This window comes from Halyomorpha halys, unplaced genomic scaffold, assembly GCF_000696795.3.
Source record: "Halyomorpha halys isolate HHAL.00 unplaced genomic scaffold, Hhal_1.1 Scaffold658.1, whole genome shotgun sequence".
In the NCBI taxonomy this organism is placed as follows: Eukaryota; Metazoa; Arthropoda; class Insecta; order Hemiptera; family Pentatomidae; genus Halyomorpha; species Halyomorpha halys.
Window position 1 is genome coordinate 328,190 of NW_027110302.1, and position 17,975 is coordinate 346,164.

General features: G+C 29.5%; 1 protein-coding gene across 6 annotated transcripts in view; it reads right to left on the reverse strand.

Moving 5' to 3' along the window:
• Csk (C-terminal Src kinase) overlaps positions 1-17,975 on the reverse strand; it is a 180,176-nt gene that overhangs the window by 145,267 nt on the left and 16,934 nt on the right. Inside the window, exon 1 of one of the 6 annotated variants that reach the window (XM_014427599.3) lies at positions 2,031-2,183. The exons of 4 other annotated variants lie outside the window; for them this stretch is intronic. The gene's annotated coding sequence lies outside the window, so the exon portion shown is untranslated. Of the gene's footprint in view, positions 1-2,030; positions 2,184-17,975 lie in introns of those variants that run through there. One more of the 6 variants, XM_014427603.3, reaches the window with a different exon arrangement.

The following is a 17,975-nucleotide window of genomic DNA, read 5'->3' on the forward strand; positions in this document are numbered from 1 at the left end:
TATATATATATAGAGAGAGAGAGAGAGAGAGAGAGAGAGAGTAAATTTGTAAACTTTTATTTCGGATAACGAATATTCAATCAATGCATAATACCATATAATATGATATAATAATGTTATCTGTTCAAATTTTATATTATTTATTTTGAGATAAATAACTTATTAATAATTCATTCCTACGTAGTTTAATTTTCAAGATATTTTCCTAAATATGCAGGTTGTTTCAACTAACATTTTCAACATCCATTTAATACATTATAAAAATTTCCAAAAAGGAATTTTTGATTTTGATAAAATGTGTTATTAAAACACATATTTTACAAATGTTAAATTACATTAAATTTTTAACATTCCATTTGAAAATTTAAGAAAAAAAAGAAACGGAATAAACAAATAATTATCAAAACATAACGGATATTACTAATACCGAAACAACAAAAATGGACAGTGTACTGAATTGCATAAAATATACTGTATATTATAGCTACAGATTTACTATGTGAGTAATATTGGGCGCCATTTTCAAATTATTGTTTAATAAAATTTAATAAAAATAAACAATCTGATTGTTGATAATAACAATAAGAAGTGTTGATATTTAATAAAAAAAAAAAAAACTTAATTTCTTATTTTAAGACAGATTATGTAAAATATAAAACTATAACTTAAGAATTTCAACCTAATATTTGTCAATAATTAACAAATGCATTAAATAAGTTTATATTCATTATACAATTGGGCATAAGTGTAATTATAATATATTACCAATATTTAAAATGATTCATTTTTATTAATTATGTGGAGCTTTTTTGAAAAATTGTCTTAAACCTTTAAATCCCGTTAAATTAAACAACCTGTTATGTGATATGTCTTAACACTAAAACTTGTGGAATAGTTACTATTGTATATATTTGTAAATGCTTATTTCTTTGTTCCAGGAGGTAAGAAAAAAAAAAAAAAAAAAAAAGAAGTTGAATTGTTGCATAAAATAATTATTAGTTGAACATTATTGAATTTTTTTTTTTATTTAGCACTTATTTGAAGACATGAGTAGATGAAGGTATTATGTTACGAACACTAAATTTATAATTTTTGAAAAATACTCTAATTTAAGGTATAGAAAAATGGAAAGAGGTGCTATAAAAAAAAAAAATCTTGCAATTGAGGAAATCTTTTTTTTCCCTTTAAAATGTTATATAGGACCTTCATCCACTCATATTTTCATTCGGAGAGTACAAGGAAAACCAATCAGTCCCATTTTATACCAACTTTTTGTTTTTTTCAATAAAATGTAAAATAACCTACCTCAATGTAGGTGCAATAAAATACAACACTGTTCACAGTATTGTGTACCAATTTTATTATTATTATTTTTTGTAATACTAAGAACTCTTTTTATTTTATTAAATGAATAAATAAATAGTTGTAATAAAAACTTTGATTAAACTGTAATAAGTGGCACTGATGATTCAAATTTGAAAAACGAAAATGGACTCGATTTAATCCTCTAACCTTCATTTGTCCTTCAAAATAAAAAATAATAATAAAATAAAAAGAGATCAAGCCAATAAAAAGTCAGTGAAGGAATTAAGAAATGTAATAATAAAAAGCTGTAACAAATATTTTTCATAAAGAAATGTAACATCATTCAATTATGAAACTAATTTTATTCGAAATATTAAAAAAAAAAAAAAAAAAAAAAAGGAGCTGAATTTATGTTTTTGGAAGGTTATATACATCAGTTAGGTTGAGAAATGCACCGATGAACCCAAAGGTTGTTGGACGAAATGTTTTTTAAAACACTATATTTAAATATTTTCCATTTCCAAATCAATAAAGATCCGGTTTTTAAGAGTTTAAAGCCAAAACATTATAAGAATTGGTTGGTATAAGCATGAAACCGGTACTTTGTGCTAATAAGAGCCAACACTTTTTCTGGTTAATCATATGCAGAAGTATGTTTATTTGGGTTAAGAATGAAGACAACCATGCATTCTTGAAACTAATTAATGAATTACAATATATGTTACCTCTGTCCTAAGGATACTCCACTGCAAACTCGAAGATATCCCTCCCTTGGACCCCAACACGATCACAAGACCACAACCTATCCACAGAGACGCACCTCTACCAAAGACAGCACGATGGCGACTGAAGACCCTCCCACCGCCGAGCACGTGCTCCCACTCCGATCATTAGCACAGCGGCTCCTGGCGTTCCCCAAGGCATCGTCTTCATCTCCTCCTCTTCTCAATCGATACTCCTTTCTCTCTTCGGTAGCCGCTGCGGGTTTGTTTTATGTAGATATTTATCGATTCGTCGAGGAAATGGAATATGCAAGTTCACATTTAAGGAATATAATATAACATTAATGGTTTACGAACAAAAATATACCGTTAAAGTGAATATGTAAATTAGTTTTCGTTAATTAAAATTACTGAAACATGAAATCAGTAACCCAAATTTCTATTAAAAAAATATATAAATAAAACTTAAACTTATTATTAACAATTTGATAGTGCTTTTTTTTTAATTCTATAGTAGGGTGATTCATCTTTAATTATTAAATATCAGACAAAATGATTGAGAAAAAAAAAACCTATAGGACCACACTTTTTAGTATAAAATAAAAAATTCAAAGCAGTTTTATTCTGTACACATATGCATTCCTCATTTTCAAACATTTTTTCTTTTTACCCCAGTCACACTATAAAAATCTATTTTTATATACACAGCAACTGGAAATATTCATTTACCAGCATATGTTTACTGTCATTTTCTTCTAAACGCTTCTATATCTTATGCTGAATCTATAAGTTTGCCACTAGCCACAAATCCAAGACTTGCAAACAAACGCTTGGTAAAGATAGGAAGCAATAAACGACGGTTTCCACATGCTTGCTTTGTCGTTTTGATGTTTGACATTCGATTTACTCTTTTTTTATTATTTAATGAAAGAAAAGTAAAATAAAAGGAAACGTAAATATCAGCAAATTAGGTAGTACTTGATAAAAAAAAGCCATATAAATAGTACTACATAACCTATAAATTCAATTTTCCTTCTAGAGTTTTTATCAAATATTCGTTAATTTATTTGCTGGAACGTATATTTATAGATTTGAAACAAATTATGTACCCAGAACTGAGAGAATTTTAAAATACACCATCTTAAACTGAAGTTAATTATTGAATACGAAGGTTAAGGAAATTTTGTAATTCAATTGAAACCCAAATACTTATTTGTTAGCAGTTCTAAAACAATGCTAACTATGCACAGATGTGTGGATGCAGCACATGCGCCCTTTTATTCGTGCCAAAAAACCTACACTAAACAGATCAGACGCAAATTCAAGCCAACTTATACCAGCCAATCCAAATATCCCATCTACACTCCAAATGAAAAATTAATATTTTTTTAAGATTTTGAAACAGCCGCCATTTTTCATTCCCCTACCTATACTTAGCAGACTCATCAGTTTTGACTAGTAATTATACATAGTTTTCATTATAGTAATCCAAAATTGGGGTGAGATGTTTTTTCCTTTTTTTCTTCCCAGCTCTTGTACTATGTGTACACTAACTTTGCAACCATGAAATCCATGCTTTTTTTCTGCGTGATTTCCACGACCTCCGCTATATCAACCTTGTATCTATATTTGAAAATTTGAGTTTTTATTTTTTTTTTTTTAAACCTAAAAACCATACTATTGTAAAGCTTAATAAATAATAAAACAGAAAAACTCGGAAAATTAAAAAGAAATTCAAATTTTAACACATTTCCAAACCTTTGAAATAAATCTTTAATCAACCATCCTGCCGACTACTGCAGGATGATGTTTTTTTATGATTTTTTTTTTAATATACATAGTATTTACTGTACAAGTCAAACGTAGCATAAATAGCCAATATAGTATATACGTGATGATATAGTATTTTCTAGTTTTTTCCATCAGGATCGAAAGGTGAATGACCTTCTTATGAAGGAAGTCCCATTTTCATCCAGTCCAAATACTGTGTTCTATAAGGGGACTTGACATTTAGTTGCATATAACACGCGGAATTGGAAAAATCTGTAGAAGTAAAAGATATTGAGAGTGTAACTATATCGTAGTATGTAGACGTAATCCTTTTTACGTAGTAGCGATTAATTCCTTATATTACAAAATAATATTAAATATTACTTTAAAAATAACGAATTTATCGTTAATTTGAAAACTACAAGTCGCTACAGATGGAGCGGTTACTGATGGTGTTATCGACATTTACATTAATCAAATCTTGGAAGCTATAAATCTTAGAATATAAGGGTCTGAATTTCGGATTAAAATCATCGATTTCTCATCTCTTATTTTTTTTTTTTTAAATTGTAGATTCACGTTTATCTTAAATATTTTAGAATAAGATATAGAGAAATATGATAACCAACAGGGGGCATTATAATTTAAAAAACAAACATAATTTTACAAATATAGTTGACCATTCGCAAAGCTCCAAATTTTTATTGACAGAAACTGCAAAATAAATTTTGGTAGAGTTTATTGTTCAAAATTATTGCTTGGAATAGGACATTTAAATATATAAGTTCGTTCTGAATCCAATTTTATCAGTTGTTTTCCGAAATTTGGTAATTCAAATCACATTAATTTTTTGGTTAATGAGTCTTTCTGTTTTATTAAGTTTTGAAGCAGTCCAAGTTCATTAAGAAATCTTGAAAAATATACATAGGAGGCTGGCAGCAGTGAAAATAATAAAAAAGTGAGTGCACCCTGTAATTTTGAATTTTTTTCAGCTCGAAATCAAAATTTCAAAAATCAAAATTTTTTTTCTTAATAAAACTCATATCCAAAAAATGAAATTATGTTTGCATACTGTACAGTTCTATAAATCCGTGATAAGAAGCAATATGATCCAAAACAAATCGAGATTTCATTCTCAAATTGAAATGAATCTTTGCCCATTTTTGAAAAAAGAATATACCTCCTTTTTTGGAGCTCCTCGAAAATTTATATAAAAAAACGATAGATACGATTTCCTAAATGAAAAACTAGTGAACAAATTGAAAATTTTGATTGATACAACTATATTATAGCTGGTTTAACTCCTAATTATTTTTTTACAAGGTTATCGGATAACTGTTGAAAGTCGAACGAAAAATTAAAAGAAATAACCTTCCCTAAGAAAATCATTAGTTCAAACCAATATTTCTATACATCTTATCTCAATAATATTGAGTAGTAAACAAAAATTTTGATCTAAGGCTTGAGCAATAAAATGGATAAACGAAACAATAACAAAATAACAAATTAATGTAAACGTATTTATGATTTTTGAACGTTTTTAAAAAGATTTTTTTTAAATATATAATAATACATATTTGTTCTAATTATTATTTTTTTACAATTATTTCTTACATAAATAGAAATTTTATTTACTTTTTTTTTCGAAATTGAAAAATTAGATTATCTCAATTCAAAAGATTGTCAGAGTGCAAAGGCATCGAGATCCCTAAAACAAGGATGTGGGATTCATAACCCTGCCCAACACCGGATATTCGACAGAGTGTCTCTGGAATTAATGAAACATACGTAACATAAGAGTAACTTAAAAAAAAAGTTAAGGCATATACTCCGAAGCATAGGCTCTTGTCTTTATTATTTAAATCTAAAACGTTCAATCTCTATAACTAGAAAACTGTGACTCTAATAAGATTTATGATATAACCAAATTGCGAATGAGAAATAATAATCTTTTAAGTCTTTATTATGTTATGAATATTATTAATTAATTTGATTAATTAATTTAGTAAGAATTTAAAGATAAAATTTAAACCTTACGTGATTGTCCTTTCAACTTCATATGAATGAGACATACCTGTAAAATAAAGAAAACAATTTCATTAGTAAAAACAATATAAACAAATATCATGGGAAATAAATATTTATTTTAAATTTGGTGCGATGTACGCATCACACAGCTTTCACTTGAAATAATTGCTCGATTAATATTCGACTTCTTTATTATTAATGTAGGCAATATGCATCCTTGATATATCTATATTTATTGATCTGATAACAAAAAAAATTTTAAAATACCAGTTTTCGTATTTTTTTGGTTGTCATGAAAAGTCTAAAAGTTGTAACTAAAGACCGGATCTTTTGTTTCAAACTCCGTCAAACCTCAACAGAAATTCAAATCATAGAAAAGACATTCAAATACATTAATATTGTATGCACAAAATTTCACGTTTTGATTTTTCCAGAGCAAAATGCCAGATTTATTCTTTTTGGGCTATTTTTTTATTTTATTGTACAAGCATATTATGCTTGAACTAGATATCTCATATAATATAATACGTGTATATACACCAATATTATTATTCACGCCGTTTTACAATTTCAGGTGCTTTTTAAATATCACTCGAACATTTAATTTATTTAACAATCTTAAAAGTTTTATCCTTTAAGAAAATATTTTAAAAATGATATAGAGCAGTCACTTAAAGGTGGTTTTAGTGGGGCGAGTTTGCCGGGATGGATCGCATTTTTATTGATTATTTATTTTTTTCCCCTTATTTATGGTTTTAAACTGACAATTTTAAGATAGGGAAATTCATTGACTAACAGATGAAGAGTAGGATTCAACCTAATTTTTAAAAAATAACAAGTAAGCACAAGTGACGATTATTTATGGAAAAGTAACAACCACTGACACCGAGTAACTGTGAAAAAGTCTCTCTTATGTTATGATCTCTTGTGAGATTTTTACATGTCGTACGCCAGCTAATCTACTCGCTATAATTGTCTGTTTGAAAAGTCAGGAAAGTAATGCTGCCACGGAGGGCGGCAGTGGCGGTTTTACGCCATTTTCCAATTTTAGGCGCTTTGTAAACATTACTCGAATGTTTTATTTATTTAACTATATTAAAGATTTCTCTTCCCGTTTTAAGTTTATATTTCAAAAGTGATATAGCATCATCCCCCCTGGGGATCTTTGTGGGGCGGGTCCTGCCGGGAAGGATTGCCTTTTTATTACTTATTAAATTTTATTTTTTCCCTTATTTAATTCACAATTTTAAACTGACAATTCTCATATATAAAAATTCATTGATTAGTATATGAAAAGTCGAATTCAACCTTATAAAACAATAAAAAAAACAAGTAAACACACGGGATGAATATTCCTGGAATAGTATTAACCTACGACTTCAAGTAACTGTGAAAAAGTCTCTTTAGAACAAACTTGTTATAGAGAACATTCACTGTTATTTTTTTAACTAGGATTCCCAGTCCACCTCTAGCCCTTCATTCATCAGCCTGACTTTGCTGTTATTAGTGAGAATTTCAATTTTTTTTTAAAGTTATAACTTTTTCTATTGAAATATAACTTAGCTGATCTTAAAAAACACTTAAATATAAATTAACATGACGATGTTATTGAAATTGTGGAAACCGTTTTGGAGAAAATAATAGAAATCGATGATAAGAAAATAGTTTGAAATACAACGAGGTAAAAGTTTACTTACTTTGTCACTATTTTAATTTGTTCCTCTAAAACTGTATTTTATATTATTTTATGTACAACTGTTGAATAAAACTATCATCTGAAGAGGTACTATTGTTTCTTTTATTAATTCCAAAAAGTGTCAATTATTTTCTTTTTCTTTTGTGTGGTCTTGAACCTTTGACCGGCACTGTACGTATTAGTGTGATAGTCAAAGCTTTTTTACTGTCAGAAATACTCTCTGACGCATTGAGGATAGCTGTATGGTGCAGATGAATGCGAAAGCAATTTGTAAAACATGAATGTCAGAGACCTCTCTCTATACAAGAGAGGTTCGTCCGGCCAAATATAATGCACTGCTTCGTTAAAATAAATTGTGCAAGAACAAAAAGCTCCACCAGTTTGAATCAATCATTCCTTGAAAGCTAGCTCATATTTTCACAGGAAGAGATTCAACTTTGAAACACTGCTAAATTAATTTTAATGACCTAAAATGGTCACAATGGATTTATTACTTAATTTTTCGCCGTTTTTAACAAAATATTTTTATGTTTATTCCTTTATTTTAATTTTTTTTTTATTCTTCATGAACATCTCCACCAATCACAACAGCCCTGATGAATAGCAGCAGTTTGAGTTGAAACTTTGACCATTAATAAATATTTGAAGCAATTTTTAATTATTTTTCTAGACGCAACTGTAACCATCTCTACATAATTCACACAACACATACTCATAAACACAGAGGAAAGTACGTTGAAGAACTATCCATCAGTTCCCAAGAACCAAAGTGATTAATGAAGCAGGAGTTCTCCCACGTGTATCCTCTATGGCATACTTTCTGTTTTGGCACACACGTATGGCTGCCGACTTCTTGTTTTCCGAGAATCGTATGCCAGGGAATGTCCAACAGTATAAAAACGTATTTAAATTAATCAATAAGAAGGAAAAAAATTGTAAAATTTCTTAATTATTATTTTATGTGCAATAAAAATTGCATAAAAAGTTGGAATACACCAGGGTAGTCAGTTTTATATAGAGGTTCTTTCAGGTATAAAACAACGCGATTCTGTATCACCTATCTTATTTAAGTAAATAAAATAATAAGGGAAGTTGAAGGCGGAAAACGCCTTTTTTTCAATTTCGAAACTGCATAGCTCGCACCTTTTATCCAAAAACGTAAAAATTAGAATTTACAAACTATTATCCTTCCCACTGGCCTTTTACACTAGGGGATGAACAGCGCCTTAAGGTTTTCGAAAATAAAGTTAAAGCACTGCGGCTTATAAAGTAGTAGGGCTTAGTAACGAGCGGATTCTAAAATGTTAATAAACAATGAACCGACTGGTAAACGGCTGAGGGGTAGACCGAAACGCAGATGGGAGGATTGCGTCAAAACTGATTTAGTAGAATTGGGTTTGGAGGGGTGTCACTGGACAGATACATGTAGAGAACAATTGGTGGTATCGGCATCGAACCTTAGGCCCTTATTATTGTTGTAGTTTATGTTATCGAATAAAATTTGTTCAGTTAAATATACAATATCACACATGAAGATATAAAAAAATGTTCAAGTTAAGAAAGAGGTATAAATTCAAAATAAATTCCATATATAAAATATAAGTAAATAAAACATTTAAATATTGCTATAATTCAAGCATTATTTAAATTTATATAATTAATGAAGTTTTGTTTTAAATGTTAGTATGTTGAACCCGAAGGTCGCTAGGTCTTTATTATTATGATAAATAAGAATGGAAGAAAAAATAATGCTAAATTAAAGAAAACAATTTTAAATAAGTACAATAGTCCAAGAGCTCGAGGAAAAAAAGGAGAAGGTTTTCACTTCTATTTTTAATTCCTTTAATGAAAATTATATGTGGCATTATCCGAAGATTTCTATTTTATTATTCACCGCCTAAAACCTCAATAATAAAGTCATAATTCCGGGCTATAAAAATTCATACCTACTTAGTGGCTTAGTACGTTATCAAGAATGCTGCGTAGGATTACCTTTAATTATGGTTAAAAAAAAAAAAGTAAAAACCAGGGAGTAAAGGGTAAGAGAGGGAATGAAAGAAAAAGGTCTGGAAGTAGTTTTTATTTTATTGCCTACTAATAAATAATGAAGCATATATTTTTAAATGAAACCTCAAGCAATAAATGATTAAATCGAAACAAACAATGAACTGCAAATCAAAAACGAATATTTTAAGTGCCTTACCTATTTTTTATTACCAGATATAAATATATATGCTGAAGGTAGAACACAGTATATTTACATACATTACAACATATGTAAAGATGCTTACCTTCAGGTTCTAACCTACCCCCACCTCTAAATAACAATTAACTGTGGTTAACACATGGTTTTAAATAAAATAACCTCTGAGACTGTTATATGTCATTTATAATTGTAAGAGTGTTACAGTGAACTAAAGACTATGAGAACTGATTTATAATCTTGTGTTAGCTATAGACTTCAAAACTATAACCTTTTTTTGCTATAAAACAATTGTTTTATTAATTAATGAAAAGTTCAAATTAAATAATACATTATATCTTTAACTATACATACCTATAAAACAAAATCAGTTCTTATAGTCTTTAGTTCACTGTAACACTCGTACAATCATAAATGAAATATAACAGTCTCAGAGGTTATTTTATTTAAAACCATGTGTTAACCTCACTTAATTGTTATTTAGAGGTGGGGGTAGGTTAGAGCCTGAAGGTAAGCATCTTTACACATATATATACAAAATATTGATTTTTCGGTATTGGAAAAAAGTAGTGTTCTTTGAAAACTTTTATCTCAAGAAACATTGAACGTAAAGACCACTATGGAAGCTCATATTTTAGTAAATTTAATTTATTTAAATAATGTGCTGTAAAGTGTTTTTGGAGTCGCAGGTAGTTTTAAAAGTTCAGGTTCTCCAGTAAAATATACGACAGGGGCGTGCACCATTAACACTTCAACATTTACTGTAGCCCTTGTAAGTGCAGTCCAGGTAACAACAGAACACGTTTTTAACAGAAAATAACGAGCAATTTTTTTTTTTATTATTTGGGAGAATTGAAAAATGGACATTTGGTAACTCCTGGGACAGCCACCATTTACACTAACATTGTTGACAGAAGAGGTATTCATGATCATTATTTTAACATGTTAAACGTGTTAAATGGAAAAACTCATGTTATATGGAGAAATATTTCCTTTTTTTACCATGTTAAAACGACATAACATATAACATGGTTGAGAGTCTGTTACAAGGTCTTTTAAATGGAGAATGACGGCACGCAACAGATCAGCTGAGCTTGTTTGTTGTGTTAGGTTACTAGCTCGTAGTATTTTTTTTTTTTTTTTTGTGTTAGTATTGTTTAGAATGTTTTTAAATAATGGATGACAATAATAATAATGTAATGACAGTGGCCAATTAGCTCATCTTGATTCTCTCCCTCACAAGTTAGAAGATCAACAAGGCACTCAGTTGCCAAAATTATACACAAGTTCCACTTTTCACTGAATTTAGGCATGTTGTAATAAATTACTTTAATAAAAGCCCTGGAGTAAACAATAACATGTTTTGTTTTGGAAGGAAAGGTTATACAACAAGTTGCTAAAATAATCCGCTTGGAGCTCTTATGCATTCAACATTTAACATAGCTTTAAATGGGGCTGCTCGCAATCCTATACTTATTACATTTAACATGGCAAAAAATTTTATATTTGACACATCATGAATATTGGTTGAAACAAATACCTTAATACAGCAATGTTGTCAATTAGTTCATTTTGATTCTCTTCCTCACCAGTTAGAAGATCAACAAGACAATCAGTAGCCAAACTTTTACACAAATTCCACTTTTCACTCAATTTAGGCGTTGTAATAAACTAATTCAATCAAAACTTACAAGTAAATAATAACATGAAGTTTTGGATAACAAAAATATTTTTTTGAACTCCTCACTCCTCTTTAGCTCTCTCTAGACAGACATCTGTACATCCAATGATTCCTGAGACGTGGGTTTCCCAAAATAAATTCACTACTTTTTTTCATTATGAAATGTTGCCTCTTAAAAACGTGTCTCCAGAATTATTTAATGTAAACAGTGTATTAGTGTTTTATTTTAGAAAATATACTGTACTTTAAGTGATGCTAAGAGTTTTAGCGTTGTAGGTTTTTAACAGCCACCATTTTTTTTATTTTCCCCTAGCTATGGTTGGTATGCACATCAATTTTTACTCTTAATTGAATGTAGTTTCCATTAAACTAATCAAAAATTGGGGTGAACTTTTTTACTCCTCTTGGGCTCCCACTTGAGTGGTCATAGACATCTGTACGTCTCATGGTTCCTGAGATATGGATTACCTAAAATTTTGCTTCTAAAAAAACTGTATCACGGGAAATATTGAACGTAAACAACTCAGTTAGGGCTCTCATTTTAGTCCATTCACTCACCTTCAATGCTATATTAGGTTTTCTCGTGCTGTCTGTAGTTTTAAAGATATAGAGCTCCAAACGAAAAATTGAAATCATACAAGACTGAAAGGACAGAAAGTACTCGTCAATTCCGACTATTACAACATAAACTTCCAATCCATTACAAAAGACTGATCTACATGACTATAATAAGGCCTATCTGGACACACGGAGATGAACTTAGGGGCTCCACTAAACTTTGCCACAAATCAAGTGATCCATCAGGACTTCAATGTTCCATATATTGCCAATACCAGATATCAATTCTTCCATGATAAACTACCAACCACCCAAACCCTCATCCTTCTGACCTAGCTTCTCCTTCATTACCTAATAATCTTCCTAGACGTCTGATAAGAAGATGGCCTCGAGATCTTATCCTCTACAAATGTTGCAGGAGTTTTGTCAATCGGTAGATTCTCCACATGTTTGTATCATGTTATTTTATCACTAACAGCAAGTTTACTAGTTGTAGATATTTTTATAGAGTTGTAAATAACAATAAATAAATTATAAAAAAAAAAATTAACAGCCACCATTTTTTATTGCCCTAACACATAAATTTTTACTTTGTATATAGTTTCCATTAAAGTTATAAAAAATTGGGGTGAATTAATGAGTAACTTCTAAGTAATAATAAATAACTTATTTTTTACTCCTCTTGGGCTCTTGGATTATCTTCGTAAGCAGCAGTTCAATGATTATGGGTCTTGCATTCGCCACAAATTGGGATTCTGTTGGTATACTAATATTTCCGATGATAAGTTTTATTGTTTGAAGTAGTCCTATGATGCTTATGAATCAGTAAGAATGATAACTGCGTCGTTCGCTAAGGTCGTTATTATAGTTTTAGGGAAAATGGGAATAGCAAGTGTGTAATACACTGTACAGCAATGGTGCAAGAATTGATCTCCGACGTTATTCAAGAACATCATAACCATCACCCCTGCTAATTAAAACCCACACAGCAATCACCGAGTGCGTTCTGGGCGCGTGCCCACTTCCTGAGGACCATTACGCACACAGAACTGGGTCGAAGAAGGATTGTGCAAAAAGCTAGTTTCACTTTCGTTTCCTTGATAGCAGCGTCGGGCGTCGACTCAGGGACTAGACCACTCATGGCCGCCTTTCTCCGGAATAGTTCCCCTAAGTGAGTTCTTGTCAGTCATCGTGTAAGAGGTCCCTTCAAGAACCATAGTTGGATAAGAAGAAATGTAACGGAAACAAGAGGGTATCATATCTGCCTTCAAGAGACCCAGGCAACAAGGAAATTAAATCCATAACCATTAAATAAAAAAAAAAAACGAAAAATATAAAACTATATTTTATAGTTTATATATTACGTTTCAGCCTTATCTGTAGACTTTTATCAGGATTCACAGTAAAACAATGTAAGAGAATATAATGATAGAGAAGAAATGGCGGTTCTACTCCCTAAATTTGAAGTGGATTTTTGGACTTAGGATCCTTGGTTTGAGTCTTCCTTAACCATACCATTTCTGACCACCTCCACAACCACGAATCTCTTAACCTCCTCTAACCACCCTTCATCACCTTTATCTCACTTAATGTAAAATAAAAATAGAAATTTAAATTGTAAATTTATAGACAGGCAATGGGGTAAACATATGACTAGCGAAGGAAAAAATAAGAAAACTTTGGACTTGTATTCAGAATTGAAAATGATTTTTTTTTTTTTTTAATAAATTGACATATGGTCAACAACAGACAGGTAAGTTACGATAAAGAAGAACATAAGAATAAATTTGACTGAATCTCAAGAACGCTTATAACTTATAATATATACTTAGAGTATAAACATATCTGTATATATATATTTGTTAGATATCTATTTATGGTGTAGCTTCACAACGAAGAAAATATGACATAAATACAACCTCTCTGGTTAATAAATGCTCTACTACTCTTGGTAGAATAAATTATTTAAGTAGTTAATTAAGCTAGCTTATTATGAGGAAGCTACGGGTGGATTCAGAGGTTAATTAAGCAAACAGAAACTAATTAAGTAATACAATTAATTACACATGATTATTCCTCCTATGTGTTGTTTAATTACAAATAAACAAGTCTTTTCAGTCGTAAAACTAAAAAAGTTTCAGGATAACATCAATAAAAAAATGGTTATACATGTTTTAAACTTATTAATTAATGATTAAAATACGCTTAGGTCATATTAAATCTTCCGACAAAAGAGTTTTTGAATAACCACTAAGTGAACACGCACCAGGTTTTAAAAATTTCGCATTTAAGTAAGTAGTTAAAGTTTTTGAAAAATGAATGGTTATTGATTGGTCAAAAACTGGAAAATGTGGTAAAACGGTAAAAAATATATTAAGAAAATTGCACAAGCAAAAATACCATATCATAATTTTGTCTCCGAAAACATGATAAAATTTATAATAGTAAAATAAGAGAAAACATATGTATTACTAGAAATATTAGCTTGGATCCTACGACAACTTCTGATTTCATCAACCTGCAAGGAACAAACAAGCGGGGTACAGATTTTGAGATGGAAAAACCGTATTGCACATCCTCCTATCAGTTTTTGCCAAATCAAAAGTGTTCGTTGGAAAAAGACCTATAAATAAGTAGATGCTGTAGTAGCTGAGAGGGTTGAGGCGTCATCTCAGCAACCCCTGCAACCGCACTGGTTCGATTCTGTCCTGGGCGAGCTGATTTATATTACGTGGCGGTCCCACGGAATGGAAAAACGACCGTTCCCTGTTAGTTTGGTTACCCCAAAATTAATAGATGACAAGGAAGTTGGACTGAGAACCAATATAGAAGAAATATTTAAAGAACAGTGAAAAGGCAGTGGACATTTTTTTTTCTAAAAAAAAAAAAAAACAATATTTTTAACAAAATTTAAATCTACATACTTGTATCTTTTGACTTTTTTTTTTTTCATAAGTCATTTGTACAGCACGAAAATGACCGCAGTGGTTGAAAAGCCAACAGTTATTGTAAATAAATAAAAAGGTAAGGGGTAAAAAAAAAACTATAAATAAGTTTTTTTAGAAATACGAAAATTATTTTTTTGAAAAAGAAAATTACCTAATATCTAATGGACCTATGAGAATTTTTTTCGATATTTTATGTTTTGGACAGCGCAAAACCAAATATAGTGAGCAAAAAGAACAAAAACAGAATTTATATATTATTTTTTGAATTTGTAAAAAAAAAACCCTTATGTGTAGGTCTGTTACAACACTTTCTATTTTTAAAAATACTGGTGAGCATCCACAGAACGGTTTTTCCATTCCAAGAGCTGCACTCTGAGTGCACTTCACACATTATATATATATATCCTTATTCTATAATTTTCCACTTTAACAATAATTCTCGGCGTCAAAATTATTCATATTATTACAATTAATAATAACCATAAAAATAATAAAACGATATGATGATGTTACGACGTAAATGATGCAGCAACTATAGAGATGCGATCAGGCAACGACTGCAAAAGAGGCCAAGTACAGCTTTCACCTGTTCCCTAACAGTTCAAAGGCACAACACCTTTCGAAACTTCAGTCCTTCAATAGCATATTTCTAGATATGTCCTAAATAGTAAATAGGCATAAAGGATTTTTTTAAGTAAAATCCTTCAATAAGAATTCATCATGGCATAAAAATTGGAAGTTGTGTAAAAGTTTGTCCACTGAATGCCTTGTTGATTTTATGACTTGTGAGGAAGGGAATCAAGATATGCTGTGCTGATTGATAACTGCCATTGCTTTATTAAATTTAAAAACATCCAAAACAATACCAACACAAAATACGAGCAAGTAACCTAACACAACAAACAAGATGATGTCGAGCTCAGCTGGTCTGTTGCATGGCGTCATTCTCCATTTAACAGACCTGATAACAGACTCTCAACCATGTTATATGTTATATCGTTTTAACATGGTAAAAAAAGGAAATATTTCTCCATTTAACATAAGTTATTCCATATCATGAACAGTACTCACTATACTGTACCGAAGATATAATTTTTAAACATTCGTCGGGAATGTCTCAAAAATTGTAAAACAGAGTAAAAAAAAATATCAGACTAAAGAAGAGAGATAAAAACTTTATTCAAAAACAACAGAGTTGTGCTGTCCAACTTCATAGCTACATGTTGCTAACAGCATACTTATTCTAATCTAATCAGACAATATTTCTTAAACTTACAACATATAGGCATAACATGTAAACAATATACGATATAACAATAGCATATGACTTTTTCTTTTTTATTTTTCTGTTTCATCGCTTTGGTTCTATTATCTTTTTATTCTTTTTCATTATTTCTTCTTTCTGAACTTTTTTTTTTATCTTTCTTCCTTGTCTATCTTTTTTTATATATATGTTCTCTTTCAACCAAATGTGACTTTCCGCTCTTTTTTCCCCTTATTTTTCGACTCTTTAACATAAATAAAACACATCTAAAAAAATAATCCAAAAAATATATAAACATAAGCGCACTAGCAAACCACTTAATAAAAAATGACTATTATTTTAACCCTGAAAACATAGTACTGATGATGAAGCAGGAATAGAAATGGGAAATTTTAATGAATCGATTTCCAACGAACACTTCCTTGTGAACCAATATCAATATTTTTAACTATTCTTTGATTGTTTTTTTTTCATTAAAAATTAACTTTTTATTGAGAAAAAACAACAAGTAAAATACTCTAAATTGCGGTATTATGGCTAAAATATATTTTGAATAATTTTTTTTTTTTAAATAAAAGAATATTAAAATAAATATCATAAAATTTTAATAAATGAAAGCATAAAACCTCAATGAGATCTTTCATCTATTGTCTAAAAATAAAATAAAAAATTAATAAACACACTTTTTCCTGGTTTAACAACTACTAACAATTTTAAGAAGATACAATACAGGTAAAAATTATTTCGAAAATCCTTGTAAGTTAGCCTAGGAAAAGAAATTTGTTGTAATGAAAAATAATTTCTCTCAAAAATTTCCACTTTTGTTGTTTCAGATTATCGCAAAGTAATAACACTTTTTCTAAAGCAATGAACAGTTTTGTTTTTTTTACATACAATATAGGAAATATACCTAATGTAAAAAAAAATATACCCCTATATAAGTTTTCGAAAAATCAATAATTTCAAACAATTTTCGTTTTAATTCTTCCTCTGCCTTAGGTAGGAGAGAAAATGAAAATCGTAATTAAAAATGAAAAAATATATTGTAATAAATGAAAAAATAATTAAGTTTAATTTCCAAAAAAATATTTTCTATATTGAAATTATTACTAAAGATCGAAAAAATAATATGGAACCCTGGACTGGAGTACGGTCGGGTGAACCATAAGATGACAATAGAAAATAGTTTCCCACAAAGATTTTCCTTACGGTTGCCTGGGTTCATCGCCCAATCTCACCCAACACTGCTTACACAATACACCACAACGCTAAACACATTTATTTACAATTGGGATACATGGTACTAATTTAATTTTCTTTTAATTAATTAGATTTAAAATTTATATATATATAATACATTTTTTCGTGAAAAAAAAAAACAGTAATTTTATAATACATTTTTCAACTCCTAAGCAAAAGTATTAAATTGATAGAGGAGTATAACATACCAACGTTATTAAAATAACTTTTCGGTAAGATATATACTGTATACGCAACATTATCTACAGTGAAACTTAATTTATATTGATCTGAACAATTTGGTTTATATCAATGTATTTATCTTTTTCCCTTCTTATATTGCCCTCATTTATTATATCATGTCATATATTGTACCTGTTTTTTACAAACTAACTGTAACTAACATTGATTGGGTCAGACTCCATGGCTACGCTATTTATAAGCCAATAAATAAATTATCATTATTACATATTGTATCCGCTATATTTTTACTAATACTATAGTATCGGCCGGATTTAGCAAGCATATATGGCATAGTTTATTTATATATTTTATATATTT